Raw genomic sequence first — 19,535 nt, 5'->3', positions numbered from 1 at the left:
AAGTCATAAAATATGTAAATTGCCTCTTTCTCTTCATTTTAGCATGTCATTTCATGCTCTTATATAGATATATATATTACTATGCACTCTGTTTCTTAAGATATCATTACTTTTATCTTGGCCAGTTTATTAAAGACAATTACATGGAAGTTCCTGTGCTTTCTCCAAGATTGCAATTGGCTGAGCTGGATGAGAGCATTGTGTTAACAAGAACATATTTTGCTGTTCACGAGGCATTTTTCTTTTTTTTTTTTGGTGGGGGTGAGAAGAAGTGAATCATTTTCCTCCTCGTTTTCTCCCCTCAGATATTTTTCTTCAAGCTCATTTCAGTAGCAAGACATCTTCAGCTTCCCCTTATACTAAAGCAAGAGACAAGATGCAAGAGCCATTGATTCACCTCAGGGAATACTTTGGAGAGATCAAAAAGTGCTCGTGTGCAAGCTGTTTCCTGTGGGAGGAGCGTGGCAGTACAATCAATCCATGAATGCATTGTAAAATCAATGCTCTGTATAATTAGGGCACTCCAAGGGTAAAAAAAAAAAAAAAAAGAAAAAAAAGAAACAAAAAAGAAAAAAAAGAAACAAAAAAAAAGAGAGAAGCTCTTCAATGCATAACAGGACTCTTGAAGGCTGGAGGACTCGCAAGCCCCTGAACAAACAGATTTTAAATACGTTTCAGAGGCAGCAGGGGAAGATCTTGGGGGATTGATGGAGAAGCCTTTTATCTCGGTGCTGGCTGCAGCACGCCAAGGGCTCCGAGATGCTGCTCACACGTGAGATGACCTCTGCGGTTCTCGGCTGGGATCCCAGCCCTTCCAGACGCCGACTGCCACCGTCTTGTTTGCTTTTGGCTGCCGGTGGAAGCTCATTTTGACGGCAAAGCCCTTTGGTGGGCTGGGAGCGATAGGGAGAGGCAAGTGGATGCAAGACAGAGATGAGCTGGGAGAAATGAATCCCCCTTGGCTGTTTGGGGGTGGCCAGGATCAGACCTGCCAATGTAAATTCACTTCTCCCTGTACAACATTGCAGGCTGGTGGTGCAGAGCATCCCTGTCCTGCCTGCAGAAAGGCTGCGACCTTGGCACACCACCCCAAAAGGTCAGCTTTGTACCCTGCTGTTCCCAGCATTTCTCAGGGACTGAACAGAGCCGGATCATAATTCCCATCTAAACACAAACGTTAACTATAGATCATGAAAATACGGCAGGGCATAAATAGTTTGCTTTTATATGGCACTAAATTATAAGTGGAGCCAATTAAGTTGGAAAACAAAAATTCCTTCGAATTAGCAGTCACTTCCGCAGGCTCTCGGTGAAAGCAGCAATCGGGTTTTGCCTGCAAAGGCCACTTTGCAGAGCTTGTTGCTCTGGAGAGGCCTCGCTGCAGCTTGCAAAGGTGTTTATTTATCCACAGGCGTGTGGGCTCCCACCAAACCCTGCTCTCAAGAACGGCCCCGGGGTGGTGGGGCTGAGATGCTGGAATTAACTCACAGCCAGAAACATGGGATTTGGGCAGAGGGCTGGGGGGGCAAAGCCAGAAGCCACCCCCGGCTGTTTAACAAGGCTTGGCTGCCCAGGACTTGACACCTCAGGCTTTAAAAATTAAAGGCTAAGCCACCCTTCAGTGTGATTTTTAATTACGCAACTCTAAAAGGCTCTGAAGATCCAACCCGACCCCAAAGATCCTCTCCAGAAATTAGACTTCCGAGCAGGGGGCTAAAAAACAAACAAATGCACTGTCTCAAATGGCCAACGGGCTGGTTAACGTTCCTCAGATGGGTCATTAGGTCTTTTATGGGTTGTCAGCGTGGAGAACTGCTCCTGGATCCAGGGCACAGAAAACTACTTCATATTAAAATACATGGCTCTTGTGGGACGAGGCACTTCTACAGGGCTGCCTGCGAATTTGGCAAGAGCCCTGAAGTTTAGAAAGACAGATAACTCTGCAAATCAGGAAAGGCAGATTTTCATCAATAGAAAATTACAGATCCCCGGTGAAAACTCCCATCATTATCTATCAGGAAATAAATTGGCCTGAGTTCCTCTTAACTGGTTCATCACGCTGGGATCTCGCGGGGGGAACGACCTTTGCCTTCCAACCAGCCTTCGGCTCGCTGGGTGCTTTAATTGGTTATAAGAAAAACTATTGCTTCTGGGTAATGCTCCTTGTGCCCCAGTTTCAGACAAAAGGGATTTTTAGAAGGATTCATCGGCCTGGAGTGGTGTGATGGTGGCACGGGAGGGAAAGGAGAGGTTCCCGCAGGGAAGAAGCGCAGAGGTTTGTCCCAGTCTGCCCCGAGAAAATCTGCCCCGTGGTTAGGGCGATGTCCATCCACGTGCAACCAGCACCAGGAGCAGCTCTCTGCCTCCGAGCTTGCTTTTCAGAGCGGGCTGAGAAACTCTCCGGGGCAGGGCTGCAGGCCAGCCTCGCTGTGACACCTTTCGGTCTTGAAACCCAAATTCTGGAAAATGCAAGGATGTACCCCAAACAAAACACCCTGGAATACAGAAAGTAATTTCCCCCTTTCCTTTAGGACACACGCAGTGTGCTAACGGGACAAGTGCCAGCACAGCGCTGGCTGGGCAGGGGACGAAGACAGGACACCACAGGGACGGCCGCTGCCCCAGGGCTACCTCGGGGGGCACGGGGAGCCTCCGGCAGGATTTGGGGCACCGAAACTTCACGGTTGTTCCAGGCGGGTGCTCGGCACCCAGGAGGAGCCCGGGGAGGAGCCCCGAGCCGCTTCCAGGAGAGGGCACTCGCGGGAAGCAGCAGCTCCGGCCGCGCCGGGCCCCGCAGCCCCGAAGCCCCCGCACGGGGCCGGGGGCGCACCGGGACCCCCCGAGGCCATCGGAAGGGGGGGAGTCCGGCTGCTCCTCCTGGGTCCCTCCTGCACCACCAAGCCGCTTGTATGCTTTGCTGACGGTCCTACAACAACAACAATAATAATAATAAATAATAATTCCAGTAACAGTAATAATAATAGCAATAACAATAATAATAATAGCAATAACAATAATAATAATAGCAATAACAATAATGATGGTGATGTTGATGGTGATGATGATGATAACAATAATAATGATAATAATCGAAAGGCTTTGTCCAGCAAAACAACCCTCGGGCCACCGGTGCGCTACGTGAGAGGGGAACATCTTGTGTGCTAATTGCCTTTAGGTACTTACAGCAAGATCGAGACTTGTAGCGCTGCCACGGATTGTTGGAAATTCCTCCGATAAGCTGACAGATGAATGTGTCTCTCTCATGGAGAGGTGAGAGAGCAGCAAAATACTTCCAAGAGCACAGGCAGCAAAGCAGAGATATTTCAGGCATGTCAACACGCCGGGGCGGTGAGAACGCTGACCACTCGCTGTGGGGAGAGAGGGAAGAGAAGAGGGGAAAGCAGCGGGCAGGCACGAAACGCTGATCTGCTGGCCACGTCCTGCCGCCCTCACACCGGGAAGCAGCTTTTTGTGTGAAGAGCTCCATCAATTTGAATTAGGGCTTGTAAAGCAAGGTGAGAGCGAGCAGGAATAACTCTGCCGGAATCTGGCCCGTGGTGCTTCGTCCGCAGGAGCACAGCCAGGAAAGACACAAGCTGAGATTTATGTCCCGGCAAAGCTTATTGCTGGGGCCTTCTTAAGCCATAAACCATGTTTGCTTATTTGGCTGTTTTGCTTTCCTTTTAGTTTCACAAGTTTGAAAGTGAATCGTGCCTGTTAGCACCCGCGGGCTCGCCTCTGCTGGGCTCCGGGTGCTGCAATCTGGGCTTCTGAGCCCTGCAGGGCCAGGCAGGGCTGCACAGTGACTTCCCCATTGCATAAGTCCTGGTATGCAGACCCTTTGACATAAAGCTTCGCCTTCCCTCTGCACTGTAGAAAATGAGGAGAAAAGCCCTGAGACACAGGGGTGTCTTGTGCTGTGCACTCAGAGCTTTACAGCATGCACAAACCCCACTGCTCTGCCACAGCAATGCCCTGTCCCCAAAAAAACACCAGACCCCAGGGGTCGCTGGGCCTATTCCAAATGCTGGGAACAAACCTGGTGCTTCTCACGCTCCAGCTGCACCAGTTTTGGAGGTGAGCTGAGCTCTGTGTTGCTGCAGTCGGTCCATGGGGACAAGGACCTGGCCAGGTGCCTGCATTCCCCTGGCTCCAGCTGCCCCATAGCTCTACGTCTTTTGGGCCTCGTCTGCCTGCAAAGCATCCACGAGTCATTTCTGCTGATTGAGTTGGTGGGTGCTGTTCGAGGCTCTTTGTGTGATGTTTTGGGTCATTCTGAAGCTTTTAGCTTGGTGTCTTCCAGCAGTGGCACACGACAGCAGCAGTGTCCCCATCCACCCATCCCCGATGCTGGTGGCTGCAGGGTCTCCCTCCTCCCCAGCCATACCAGGCCTTCTGCAAGCCCCAGGCATTGTCCAGGCCAAACAATGCTGTTTCTTCTCTCCATCTCCATGAACACCTTTGCACCAGTGATTTCCTGCCTGTTTTAAGAGTGCGAAGAGCGGAAATGGTCCCAAGGCATTTTCCTGAGCCTGCAGGTTCTAGATCTGGGTGCAGCTCCCAATCCTCTGGGAATATTTTGCATTTGACCTTGAGCAAGATCATATTCTCCATTCATGCCTCAGTTCCCCATTGATTAAAAATGGCTTAGTAACATCCCCATTCTCCAAATTTTACCTTTTCCTTGCTATATCTGGCTTTCTGCCTCTTGCCCACATCTGCAGACTGTAGATTCGATGGGACTCTTAATTTAATGAGCACAAGAGAGCCTATTATTATAACCTTCATGCCACAGCTCTGTCCTTATCTCTGTCTGCTATTTGCTGTGGGAAATATCTCAGCTTTCCCTTTTCAATTTTCATGAGCAATTGCAGCAGCTGTGATACAGGACCCTGGGAGTTTTGGCTGAGTGCAGTTGACAACTGTATGAATCTTTAAGCCAAAGCAAGTAGCTAACACAAATATCAACACTGTAGTAAGAAACACTCAGAAGCACTAAGTGACTGATAGAAAAGTGATTATATGGACTTTATGCTGGAAAGTAAATATTTACTCTCCAGCATTGACAGATGCCTCAAGTATCATAGATCTAAAAAAAGGCATTGATTCACTGTCCTCCAGCCTCTCTTATCTCTTACTTAAGAAAATATCTGGCAAATAGCACATCATCTGCTTCCTCCGTGGCTCGAGTGGCTCTGAGCAGCCGTTCAGGTGGTGTGCTTGGTAGCCGACAGCGCAATAGTTAACAGCAGTTGGTGGCAGTGGTGTCGCTTGTGAGGCTCTGCTGGAGCCTCTGGGGAGGCAGCGCCCCAGAGCCTCCTGCTCTGCCAAGACGGGGCTCGGGCTGTGGGCCAGCCTCTGCCCTGCTCCATGCGTGCATTAAATAGGAAAAAATAAAACGAAACTAACAGAAAAAAAAAAAAAAAGGAAGAAGTCAGAGCGAATCGTCATGTCTTTCATCTGCAAGGAATTTTATCCCGTGAAAAAGAAGCAGGAAAGAAAAGGACGTGGGAAAACGCAGCTGTGCTCTTTAAGAGCCGGCTGCGAGCCCTGCTCCCCGCTCCGCTCCCCTCTCTGCCCTCCTGGAATTGCCTCGAAATAACTGAAATGAAGTTGAGCCGCTCGCAGGCTGTCGGGTTTGCAGGACCTCCTTGGCAGTCAGTTTAACCTCTGGGAACCGTTCGTGCTGCTGCCCGGAGGTGCTGAGTCAGCGCGGGCTGTGGGGGGCTCCCTGTGCTATCGTCCCCGTCCCACCGAGGAGCACCCCGCGACCCGGCTCTCGTGGGTGCCTGTGGGTGAATGAGGCACACCGTGCCTCCTCCTCGCTGGTTTTGGAAGGGACATTCACAGTGCATTAATCCACGTGTGACCACGCTGTCACCAGCCGGGGGGCTGGGACACCCTGGGTGGCCGCGTACGTGGCGCGTCAAGCAGCTCCAGCTGTCCTCCGCTCCCTTCGGCATCCCGAGGGACCTTCCTGGAGATTGGAGTGGCCGTTTCAGCCTCCTACAGGCTCCAAAAGATCGAAACACCCCATGCTGGCATCTTGCCCCCCTTTGGGACCCTCCTGCATTTAGAAGAGCGGCTCCGGCTGCGGGTGGCATTGGATGACATTGGCAGGGCACGTGCGCGCAGGCAGCCGTGGCAGAGCGTCCCTCCTGCCCGGCTGGAGGCTCGCCACGCTTCGCACTGCAGAAGCTTTCTCCACAGTTGATAATTACTCGCCTCAGGAATAAATAATCAGGAGGTGGAGGCTACGGAGAAGCCGTTCGCAGAGAACGAGAGCGGAGAGCGCTTTGTCAGTGTCTCCTGCAGAGCCTCCACGTCGGGCTGGTGGGAGCCGAGCAGCTCGGGAATGCTGTGCTCAGTAATTACCAACCACACCAACATTGCTCTTTGGTTTTATTCTGCCTGATGGCAGTCAGTTGTGAGAGCCTTGCTCAGCAGCCTCTTGCTCCGTGCTGCTCCCGGTTGCTTTCACACCTGGGACAGGGGATGGGAGCCTCCTCGAAGCGGTGTCACCCAGGCAGATGCCATCCAACATGAACACGGTGCCCTGGGAAATGCAAGCCAGCCCAGTAAATCCTCCAGATGAAGCCCAAAAGCCAGCTGCAGTGTAAGGCTGTCTTCCAGAGGCTTCCCCTAGAAGTGTGTTTAAAGGAAGAGGAGTACGAAACGTGTTTGCCAAGGTTATGGCAGTGACCTTGAGGTGGAGGTCACCAAGACCTGGCTGCATTTCGTGGTAGAGCCCTGGTGTGAGGGGTGTGGGAGTGAACCTGGGGTGGAAATGTGAAGTGAACCTGGGATGGGAAAAGTCATTTCAAGGAGAGGCTTGCTGGTAGTGGGGGTTTGGGTGTTTGCAAGTATAGATTCTGCTTCTGCTTTCACCACAGCATCTAAAGCCAAAGAAGTAAATGAAGCTACAGGAGTTCTGCATCTGTGCCGGTGCCTCTTTGCATCTAAATTTTGCAGTGAGTCAGGGCTGGGTCTCAATACATCCTGCACCCGTGTTATTTGCAGACTGCCTGTCCCTATTGCTCTCCTCCTCCATCAAGTCCTGCTGCCTGCATGCAGGCAAATAGCTCCAGGGACTGGGATAAGATTATTCCCAGGAAGGAGGCAAGCAGACGGGACTCCTCTCTTGCAAAGCCAGCACTTTTTTTCCTCTTTCTTTCACAGGTCCTTCAGTGCCTGCAGTCAGGCTGGAGAAGTGTGGACCAGCACAGACACATGTGCAAAGTTTGAGTGCCACCAGAGCAGAGGTGTGTGGATGGAAAGTATTTTCTTTGTGTGGCTAAAATTCACATTTCTTTTATTTCTTTTTCTTTTTTTTTTTTTTTTTTCATTCCTCATCTGACGGCAGCAGAGCTGCTGCCTGCAGACTGAGGTGTGCATTAGCCTCCATTTGATTGCTGTACAGCAACTCTTCTTATCTTTGAAAATTAACCATTTCATAAGCAGCAAGGAGGTGTCTCGCAACGTGAGCGTAATGCACCAGGCATTGCACCAAAGACTGCAGAGTGCACCACTCTTTCAGTCAATGCTGAATCTTTGACACCTACAAGAAAATGTATATTTCAGCCCTGTCAGATGTACCGAGCAATTATGAAAAATCATCTTTAAGAAGACATTATTTTCAGGATTTCTTTTTCCTTGTGAGAGGCAATATTTCAGAAAAATCCTCACCTTTTGTTATTCGGTGCCAGCTACAGTAAATTATATTTGTCCAGGTTCATTAGCACATCTGTGTAAATTCTGCTGCCCTCCAGTAAAGTATCCTCAGACTTTAAGATGCAAACTGTTGTTAAGATACAGGATAAAGTAAAACAAAGGGAAAGCAGGCAAGGTGGTTTCTTTCTCTGCATTGACTGCATGGATGTTAATGAGAGTCATCTCCGTGTACAGGTCTAGCAGCTGGGTGCTATATTTATTTTAATTGTAGATTTTTATTTTTATTTTTTTTTCAAGGAGAAATCCAAATCCCATTTGTGCCCTCTTATGACACAAACCCCTGCAAATTTGGAAAAAATCTGTAGCTGAAACATCCATGTGCTTTCTAATTGCTCCCTTTCTAACAACAAAATAATGTGGGATGTTTTAGGGTGAGATACGAACTTTCCAGCTTCATCTCTTTTCCACTGCCATATTCTCCTCGCTGCCTGCTGTCGACTCCTTGTAGGTCATTTCAAGCAACATAAGCAAGACAAGCAAACAGCAAAATTGCAAGATGCAAATGCCCTTCATTTTTGGCTTTGAGTCAAAAAATAATAAGTTGACAATAACCCTGCCAGAATATGCAGCAAAGGTGACTGCATATTTCTTCCTGCTAGCGTGACAGTACAGGGGAGTTGGGCACCAGGAAGAGACAAGCCTGTGTTTCCCTGGACGCTGCAGCATGTGCCTCGTCTCAAGTTTTAAAGGCTTTTTCTGGATATAGCAGAAATTATTCCCCTCGGCCAGCAGCTCATTTCCCCCCATTCAGCAGAAAAAGAAAAAAAAAAGAAGAAAAGAAGAAAAAAAGAGGAAGGAAAAAAGCAGGTGATATACGGCTATGTTAAAATAATAGTATATGAAACATAACGTGTTGTTTTAAAAGCTGATGTGGACATAGAGAAGAAATATTTTTGGGGTGATCCCTCCAGTGAGGGTGGGAGGGCAGCTGGAGCCCCTGAGCCCGCTCTGCCCCCGTCCCCCCGCTGCACCCCAAAGCACCGTGCAGGTGCCTGGCGGGTCCCCAGATACATAACGGGCTCCTCTGTGCCAGCACCCGGGGTTTTGCACCTCCGACATCACCCTCTTCCCAGTACCCTCTTTCTCAAAACTTTTTTAGAAATTCAATGGCTTTCATTAGCACCACTGGAGCCCTTGGGCTCTGCAGGGAGCCGCCTCCTCCCACCACTGCCGGTCACTGCAGGCGTGCGCCAAGGCTGATGGCCAGGCTGTCCCCTGGAACAGCGATGGGGACGTCCCCATCCCGTACTGGGAACAGGCTAAAAGGCTGCATGAACTCCTGGGCTCTTTGGAGGTCAGGATTTGGGACTCAGCAAACATCTCAAGACATTGAGTTGAAAGCCTTGGGGTGCTATTGTGTGCAAGAGAAATAAATGATGATGTCTGGGCATGGAGGGAGCTTTGTCTTCCAGAATCCCGGCTCTCATTTAGCTGAGGACCAGCTCCAGAGCCGGAGGCTCTTCATCTCCAGCCAGGACGAGGGAGAGGAGAAGAATCCTGCAGTGAGCAGCACTTTGGGAGTTTGTGATAGATGCTGTCTACCTCATTACCGAGCAATGAAACTTTACTGTTCCCTCTGTTCTATTGATTTTTATGTCTCCAAAGCACGCTGGCGAGTTCTGAAATGAATATCTGTCAGAGGGGGAGGACCGCTGCTGCTGATCTGCATCTCTGGAGAGAATGTCCATGCATCGAGCCTGGAGCTGCCGTGTCTCTGCCAGGGCAGGACTTTCCCCGTGCCTCCCGGGGGGGCTGCAGCGGCCATGGTCCGGGGTCATGGTGGAGATTTGTCCGTCCTGAGCCATGCTGCTCACAGGCAGAGAGAAAGATGCACCCAAGGAACCATCAGCGAAGGTGGGGAGAGCTTCACCTCCACCTCGGGGCTGGAAATAGGCAGAGTTTTGGCCACTAGCCACACAATTCAGCGTGGGACTTCTTGAAGTAGCTTGGCTTGCAGGTCCGGGCTGCCTGCATAGGGCTGCAAGCTGAGCCTGGTGCGGTGCCGTGCCTGGCAGCTGCCCTCCGAGGACCCCGGGGACCCCGCGTCCCCTTGATGTGCTCCCTCGGTGCTCGTGTCCTCGGTGTGTGGCAGCCCTGCCCGCCAGGCTCAGTGACATGTATTATTTGTTTTGGGCTTGTATACAGCCCCCGAGTGGGGGAGCATTTGCCCTGCAATCTATGTACATATCTGGGAACTTTGCAATTAGTTAATATTTTATGCATAATTCATAAAATTATACCACACCACATTTTCTGGTAATAATTAGCTGACTCTGTACCTCTAATGAACTGCAGGTTCAGCTATGACAAATACAGAGGGGGACTCCAAGGGGTAGCAACACGCAGGCGCCTTTAAGCAAAGTTCAAGCAGCTCCTAAATTAACCAAAGCGAATCCCTGAAGATGCAGTATTTATGCACTGAAGGAAGAAGGGAGGGCTCTTGTCTCACAAGCCTCATCAGCCATCGCAGCCCAGGAAGCAAGAGGGAGAAAAGAAGAGTTAGTCGCCTTTTGCTGCTTGCACCGCCCTGGGAAGGAACTAGCTCCCTAGGGTGGTGTGTGCGCGAGTGTGGCCGTGGGGCTGTGCGTGAGTTTGGAAGCAGGGTGGGCTTTTGCAGCTCAGGGGGATTTCTCCACTTTTCCTGCATTAGGATTATTGCATGGAGCTGTCACGGAAGCGATCCCCGCTGTGGCTGAAAATGGATGTGATTTGCACCGGGGTTCAAGCTTCAGTTGCAAACTCTCCTTATAATTCCGGTCCGAATCACAGGAAAGCCAAACCCATTTGAGCTGCTTTTCTTTTTGTTGTTGTTGTTTTGAACAGAAGCGAACGGTTTTGTCAAAACACTTATTTCCGCAGCAATTCTCCTGCCTTGGTGGGTGCAGGGCTGCCCTCCAGCACAAAATTCCTTTGGGGCAAAACCGCCAATGGGGCAAAACTGCCAACGGGGCAAAACCAGCTCTGCTTTGGTAGTAGCTACACATCCAAAAGGTGAAATCTGGCTGCTGGGTGGGCAGCGCCTGCACGCAAGGCTTTTCCTTTAGCCTCCAGCATTCGGGCTGCGTAACTGATGCAAACCCAGGAGTGAAGCCAGCACACGCAGGCACTCACAGCACCCAGACACTGCCAGGTGGGGACCTTTGCATTGTGTGCACACATATGGCATTAAACACAGAGCAGTGATCACAAGGCAGGAGATCTCTTTCCCTGCTCACCTGGCCACCCCAGCTGCCCCAACACCATCCCACTGCCAGCCAGGCAGCACGATGCGGGATGCTGCAGCACCTCCCGGGCACACACATCTCCTCCCAGCCCCTCACGGAGGTGGGCAGAAACGAGCTGCTCCCTGCAGATGACCCCAGAAACCTGGACATCTAATACACCGCTACCAGGAGTCTAAAATATTAAATTTTCCCTAGACAGCATGCTCCCGAAATGAGGAGGCAAGGCGAGCCCGTCCCACAGCAGGCAGGGCATACGTAGCCGCCACCGGTAATTGACTTTAAGTGGAGGGCTGCAAACTGGTAAGTCTATTAACTTTATGTGCCTCCCTGACATTTTAAAAAAAAATCAGATTTTTGACTCTGTCACAGGTACAAAAGGAGCCACAGAGGAAAGCTCGGCGTGTCAGGGGGTGAGCACATTAAGGCAGACGATGATGACACCTGTCTGGTTGCGTTTAGGCTGACAAAATTCAGCAGCGAGACCCGGGTGGAGGAAAGGGAATGCTCGGGAGAGGTGATGCTCATGGGGCCCTCCTCACACGCATACCTCATTTTTTTTAATTAGGTTATCTCTCGATTACGAATGCAAGGCTCTTTATTCCTGACAAGTTTTCCATAATCTTAATTTGATCTCATGTCAGAAGGGTACCTTCCTACGGTACCCGAGCCCAGCTAAGAGTTTAACTGGAATAATAGCTGATTAAAAGGGGTTAATAGATACGCCTCAAACAGAAGTAAATTAACAGGAGACGCTGTCTGTTGGCTAATGGGATCAGAACAGTATTTGTTTAGTTTATGAATGATTAATCTCCCTCTCTCGGCATTCCTCAGATGCTAATTGCACTTAGGGAGCCAGTGTTTGTTTTTGCAAGTGCTGGAGGTGGCAGAAGGAAGGCGATGCTTGGCCCAGGAGGACCCCACTCCCCTCGTGTAATGGGCTTTTGGCAGTGCCGGGCTGCCGCTCCGGCCAGGGGCAGTGCCGGTAACACCACGGTAAACCAGACCTGACCCCGAATGTGTGAAGCTCTTGAATTAAATGTATTATTAAAGTCATTCAGAACATTTAATGAGAAAAAGATTAAAGCACTGAATGCACTGAGCGCTGACACCCCTTGTGCTCCCCAGCTCTGGGCACCACAGACCACGAGAGAGTTTCACGTCACAACAATATTTGGATTTTTCCCCCAAAACATACTCCAGGCTGATCACAGAAGAGCTGAAAGAAAGGCCAGAGGAGGGAAAACACTTTCTCAAGGCAACTTTTGCATCTAAAAATTCAAAGCAGGAGCCCAGAAGTATTTGTCAGAGGCACTGGGAGGAGGCGGTATTGCCTGGAAGCAGCTACAGATGCGGGGCTCACTCCAGCTGCTGCTACATTGCTGAGAGGTGACCAAATCATTTTTCTCTCTACAGTCTTGTCAGCATTTTAATAGTCCATTATCTTTGTACCTAACAACACAAATGTGCTATCTCAGCCATACTGTGAATTTACTAACTAACAAACCATTTTAAGCTCCCCCCCCCCCCGAAAAGGAAACAAAAAACAAAAACAAAAACAACAAAAAAAAAAACTGATTCAGGCACATACCAAGACACGTGCTTGGCAGTTTGCAAGGGACTCATTGAGCCTGGAGCAAAGAGCAGCAGCTTTTGAAGGCAGGTTCTATCCTGAATGCAGCATCCTTGCAACGATGGGTCAAGCTATCTTTGAAGCTATGGCAGTCACTTGCAGAGATCAAGGCACCAGTACCTCCAAATTAAAGCTTTGATAAAGGCCAGTTCTTTGTTCAGTTTATTTTTAAAGGTCCCAGTTGATGTGGGGTATTTCTTTACGGATGAGTAGGGCTCATGAGAAAAATTCAGTGAGATGAAGGCTGGGGTACCCGGTCTGTCCATCGTCTTCAGCAACTTGACTTTGCCAAGGGATGGATATTAGAAAGACACAAGAAACATCGGGAAGGCCAAGCCAACACCACTTTTGCCCTAGATCTTTTTTTAAACGTTTGGGATGAATTGGAATGATCTGAGGAGAATCTCTTTTTAATCTCAAAATTCTGCTGTTACTGAAATTGCGTACTAAGAAACAGGATGCTCGTTTACCATTCTCCATAAATAAAGCCATTTTACACTGTTCAGGTATTTCATTCATCACTGCATCATATATAGAAAGCCTGAGATGAATAAAACCTTGTGAGAGAAGAGGAGGAGATGCAGTCTGCCTTATGGATTATTCTACTGTCACTGAAGTCATTTGTTTTCTCTGCTGGCTTTCCACAAATGTGGAAAACAAACCGTATAGCAGGGGGCGTGAATTTTGCTTTTTGCCAAACAGCATTGGAATAAATTCCCTATTAGGGGAGTCACCTAAAAATGTTGCTTTTGATAATAAATTACTGGATTATTTTTTTTCCAACTTGATGGTGCAAGCAATGCGCTCTGAGGTGCGGGGAAGCTTTGCAAGGATGGCAGCAGTACCTGAGCACACGTCCCATGGGAGAGGGGCAGGATTTGGCCAAGCTCCATCAGGAGGCTTCAGGGCACAGGCAGGGCATGGCAGAAAGCTGGGAGAGCCTTTGCAAAGCCTGGGCGAGGGTCCAGGCATTGCTCGGAGCTGGAATTCAGGAGCAGAAGGGAAGTGGGAAGCACCTGAGCATGTATTAAACATCCTCATGTACCTCCTTCCCGAGCCATTTGGTCCCCCAAGCTATGAGCATTTGTTATGCAAACCAATCTCCAGCTGTGATTTCTTGAGAGCTTGTGGCAAAATTGCTGGCCACGGGGTTAATAAACTCAACGAGCTGCTTATGAGCATGGGGAGGATGCACAGACAAGCTGTCCAGCCTGCTCTGCCTGCCCCTCCAGCCACAGGGACACATGGAGGAGGCCTCGTGCCCAGAAGGACATGGGTTATTAGAGGTATAAGCACACGTGGATACACGTATGTGCTGAACCCGTCTCCAGAAACTATCAAACTCACCCAAAAGTAGTGCTGGAGGAGCAGGCTGGGTGCGAGCGCAGTGGCCGGACTTTGGGACCCCATGGATGATGGCCAAAGGGAAGAACCAGGCAGTGGGTGCTTCTCATAAGGGACTTGTCGAATAAACTGCTTCCAGCCCTTCTGCCCCACACTGAAAGCTTTGCCTGCAGCCAAATCAGCCTTTTGTACAGCCCCGAACAACTCCCCCAGCAGCAATATGAAAATATTCTGGCTTTTGCAGGCTCTTACAGCTGCAGGTAGCTGCCTGCTGTGATTTCCAGAAGTGTTTAGGCACGTAAGGCGCCTCATTCCCAGCCCAAATGCCACCAGGTGTCTGCCAGCATCATTAGGCACCTAATTGCCTCTGACACCCGGCTCCGCAGAGCATCGTTCCCAGCCAGCCTCCGTGGTGCAGCTCTGGGTACCCAGAGGGCTTCCCCCTGCCTCAGTTTCCCCTTATGGCATTTAAATTGTCCGCATGCCTTCGGGAAGCCCCTTGAGATCTCTTGCTGTCAGAGAGAGGTGGGACCGAAGGGCTGACTGTTGCAGTTATTGCTAAAACATCCCTCTACCTGCTAACCCAGAGTACAGGGTGGCACTGACTCCGAAGAATTGGGAGCAGGGTTAAAAACACATCCCAGCAGAGGATGGCAGGAGCTGCCCTTTGGCTGCTGGTGTTCTTAGCGCGTCCTTGCACAGAGGGGCTACAAGCAGAGCAAGTTTTTGCTCCTTACGCAGTGAAGAACAGCCTGGCCAGGTAACAAATTTCAGGCTGGAACATGCCTCCTCAGCAGCCCAGTGTGTGATTGCAGTGGGCATTGCGTTAATTCATGAAATGTCATTTTTAAATTGCTTTAACAGTTCGCTGGGAGCGCGAGGCTGCAGCCTCAACAGCGAGCAGTGCTGGCACGCAGCTGGAGGAAATCACGGCAGGGATGCTCCGGGGCTCTGCTGCTCAGCCCTCCAGTGACGTGTGTGGGGACAGACCCAGCAGCAGGGAGAAGGGAGCGAGTCAGGTGTGATTTAAATGCATTTACACTGTGAGCACAGAGCACGCTGCGTGCAGTCATGAAAAAACCACACACGCGTGCAGCTTTGTCACTGGAAAGTCCTCCTGCTGGACTCTTTGCTGCGGAGTCCTGAATTGCACCTGCGCGCATGTCACAGGACAGTGCATCCAAAAATGCCAGGTGGAAGCCGTGCCTGGGGTCCCAGCAGCATTTAGGGGACAGCACAAGCTCCGTGGCACTCTTACTCCTGTGCATCTGCCACCACGGACCCCTGGACATGGGGTGAGCTGGTCCCCACCGTCCCCAGCTGCTGAATGCCACCGGGCTGCAGCGCGGCTACACGTCGGATGTGCCTGCAACGAGCACCCGCTTCTCACCCCCCGGGGCTGCGTGCTCCTGCTCAGATCTGCTGATTTCAGCAATAAAATACGTATCTTACTTCAGTTTGCGCCTGGTGGCACAGCACAGCCAGCACAGCGGGGGTCTAGGGTCAGATTTTGGGCTGCCTCCTCTCCCATCACCATGTCCCTCGGATGGGACGAGCTGCAGCCCCTCTGCTGAGCTGCCGGTCAGGAAAAAAGCAAGCAGAGAAGAAAAAGCACAAACAGATAGAAACAGAACCCTTTTTTCCTGTTTTCTTTCCTTTTTTTTTTTTTTTTTTTTTTAACCTGGAAAATGAACTAGAGGCTTTGAGTCCAGAGTCCCACAGGGGCAGTAATGGCAAGTCACTTTTTGGAGTGCAATCGCTCTCAGAGAGACAAATATCTGCAGCACGTCTGCATGGGCAGGATTCGTGCCCATGTGCTGCCAGCTTCCTCCAGCCCCTCTGAGCTGTCCAAAGGATTTGAGAGACCTTGGCACAAGCTGCTGATTGCCCCTCATTGTACTGTGTTTTATTTATTTTTTATCTTGAGCAGACCCTGCTCTTGGCAATCACTTGCTCTTTATTCTAATATATCTCTTAACAGGCAGGAGACTGTGTCGATCTCCACACGACGTGTCTATCATCTTAGTCCAGGCATTTTAATTTACACTGCAGTAAAAAATTTGGCACCCAACGTTTTCTACTTTTCCCACAACAGGGGGGCTCTGCCAAAGGCCCGACTCGTGTCCCTCTTCCACTGGGGGGTGCGCCTGGAAGAAGGACATCAGACAGAAAAAGCCCCAAACTGGGATGTCCGTTTTTAATCACGTTTTTAATCACATGCTTGAGATTGCATTGCTGGCATGACCCTAAGTGGATGTCTGTCTGTCCGTCCAGCTTTGCAGCACGGAGGAGTATAGACGATCCGTCCTGAAGCATTGACTATTTCATTCCATTAGTCAAAAATATGGGATGTTTTGCCTGAGGAGGTTGCAGGGGTGTGGAGAAACTTCCCAGCCCCTTTGGTAGCCTCACAGCTGGACTGGGATGAGGAGAGGGGTGGGATGTGAGGCTCTGCGAGGTCCCAGCCCCCTGCCCTTCTCCCCTGGGTTTGGGAGCGAGGCGCAGCCCCACGCCGAGCTCGGGAGCGAGCCAACGAGGGGACTCCTCTGTGCTGCAATGCAGGGCTGAGTGCAGGTTGCAGAGAGCGAAGGACGTACAGACACTGCAGAAACAGGTCCAAAGGCTGGAGGCAAGCAGCAGAGCTGGCCCCGGCGCCGCTCTCCCTTCTGTCTCCCTTGGGCTGCTTCCATTCGAAGCCATCTGTAAAGGAGGAACCAGCGAAGGGTACCTCGGGCACCAGCACGTTTAGGATGTGGAGGGGCACGGGTGCGACTGAAATAGGGCAGGAACACCTCGCTCGGGTGCCAGGACTGATTTGCACAGTGCTCTGGTGCTGAGCTAATGCTTTGGCAAAAGGCTGGAGCCAATTCATCACTGTTTGTCCCCCCAAAAAGCTGCTGCCTTTGCCTTTGCAAAGGCTTTGCCTTTGCCTTTGCCTCCTCCTTCATCCAGGCCCTTCCTGCGCTGCTTTCTGGGGAGGTGGCGCTGATACAGCTGGGCATGGGGAAAGTACACCAGCAGTACACACACCAAAACTCTGAAAAAACTTTGGAAAAGAGAAAAAGAAAAAAAAAAAAAAGAAAGAGCAAAGCAGTTTTCTTTCTCTCTCCTCTTGCATATTTATCACCCCCACTTTTTCCAATGTAAAAAAAGGAAAGGACAAAAAAGAAACAAAAGCCATTGCAAGTGGAGCTACAACAGCCTTTCCATGTCCTTTATGGGTGTGAATTGTCCCCATGAATCGCAAAGGATATTTTTGTTTTGTTGTGGACACAAATTCCTCCAATTTAGAAGGGGCAAAAGGCCAAAAAGAACTGATACCAAAATTTCCAGGCAGGAGGCTGGGCTTCCTGCCCCTCTTTCCTGATCTCACTCTTGATCCTTGCTGGTGGCTTCCTTCACTCCTGTACCGCACAGGCTCACGATGTGAAGACTTTTTCCTGCTTTAACTGAGCAAAACTCCTGGCCATAAACCAGCCCAGCGTTGTTCTACAGACCGTCTCCAGCGCCTGCGTGCCACCAGCCGTGGAAATTTAAAAGATGAACACAGCTTCAGGAGATGGAGAGGAGGATAAAAGACAGGGAGCGAAGTCGCGGAGGATATATGTTTGCTGTTGCATGGAGAGAGGGGCAAACAACCAGCCGCGAGCTGGGAGCGGGTGGAATAGCGTGAGGAATTGCAGGTGGCTCAGAGGGTTGCATGCTGGCACCGCCTCAAGGACACAAACCAAAGGATCTGTGGCTGTGTGGGTAACAGGATGGAGGGTAACAGATAGCGGGCAGGGAGGCACAGCCCCGTGGCTGGAGGGAGCTGTAAAAATCCACCCCATCGGGCTGCCCTTCGGGAAACGCCATCCCTTCGTTATTCAGTTCTTGTTTCTGAGGTATGGGGCATCTGTGGGAGCAGTGGGGGAAGCACGTGGGAAGGTGGGACCAAAGGTCCGAGGAACACGGAGAGGATGCTGCCGGGTGCTGGGAACTGGGCTTCCTCCAGCCGTGCTCCCTGGGGAGATGGAGGCTGGGACCAGCACCTGGGAACCTCAGTGCTATGAGCACAAGGGAGGCAGCAAGGCGATGGGCAAAAAATAAGCCACGATAAATATTTCAAGGACCGCACTACTCATGACAGCTGTAACAAGCGTATATCAAAAGCTCCCACAAACCCAGGAAATTTCATTAAGAAGCCCACACTGCCTGGACACATATGGAATTATGATGCTCCTCATCCTTTCCCGTGTCAAAATCCCCCAAGCCTCAGCTACCTTAAAAAGCTGTTTGTAACAGATCTGAGAGTTTACATCTTCTTAATGCTACCATATAGGGCATGTTCAGCTGGCTATATTTGACTGATATAGTGCATTCTTTATGGTGATCATTCCTTGATTAAAAAAAATATTTTTTATGTGTCAGGCGCTTTTTGTCACTATCTGCCATAAATCAAATTGTCACGGGCATGGTAATAGCACGAGAGGTGTTTGTGCTCTTAAGCACCACATGCAAGTGGGTCTGCAGCATCGTTGCAGCTGTGCTCGGACACAGATGTCCCTGGATTGCAGCAGGACTCGGGCACACCGCGGGGTACGGGGACACTCCAGCCATCCCTTGTGCCACCAGGGTCACAAACACGTCCTGGCACCGGGGGTGAGGGCTGAGCCCTGCGCCAGCTGCTCAGGGCAGAAGTCCCAAAACCACAGATACAAACCACAGATAAATATCTAAAATACCCAAGCATTGCATCCTGAGCAAGGGTGCTGCAGGGCACGGCTGGATATGAATTAACCTGTGAATATTTCGGTGTATTTTAATAAGAAAGAGCCTTGTCTCCTATCGCAGTGATAGGCAGAGTCCCACAAAGTGCTGCTGAAGTTGCTTCTCCCTTCTATTTCTTACTCCCAGAATCGCTGCTTTGCAACCACCCCGTGTTTCTCTCACCATGGAATATTCTGCACAGAAGTAAAATTTCCTGGCCAGGGATGCCGGGACAAGCTGTCTGTGCTGCGGGAACCCGAGCTGCAGCCGGCCTCGCAGGCCATCAATCTCCCACTCCTCACTTTCAGAGCTTCTCAAATTTCAGCCTGGCATCTCCGATCGTAAGTCTACTTAACCATTTTAATAGCACTAAATGGAATCTGTGTTACTGCCCTTATCTGCTCTCTATGTCTTCCGGGTCATACATGCTTAGTTTACTGTCAGAGACAAGTTTTTACTGCTGTCAGCACTGCGGAGTCGCGGTACCTGCAGAGCAGCAGGCTGCGTGCTCGGCTCTGCCTTGTTCATTGTCAAGAAAATTACCACCCGCAATCTGATTCCCGAATATTTGTCTTGCGGTGGCTTAATTGGTGCCATCAATGTAATACTGGAGAAGAACACTATGCAGTGGAAAAGAAAAGGCGATGCTATCTATTTACAATCCTTTTGTGCAACGGTAATAATAATTAACATAACAACAATGACTAATAATTAGAATTGCCTGCATGAAGTTAAGGAGATGATTTTGTTTTCCTCATGCGCGGGCAAATCTGGGCTCATTTTCCTCCTGTCGACAGGGAAAAGAAGTGTGAGAAGTCCACAAGCAGGCCAAAAGTGTCTGAACAGGGAGATGCAGG

Source organism: Anser brachyrhynchus, assembly GCF_964034855.1.
Source record: "Anser brachyrhynchus genome assembly, chromosome: 16".
Lineage (NCBI taxonomy): Eukaryota > Metazoa > Chordata > Aves > Anseriformes > Anatidae > Anser > Anser brachyrhynchus.
The sequence above is the reverse complement of the archived record's forward strand: the minus strand, read 5'-3'. Positions refer to the sequence as shown.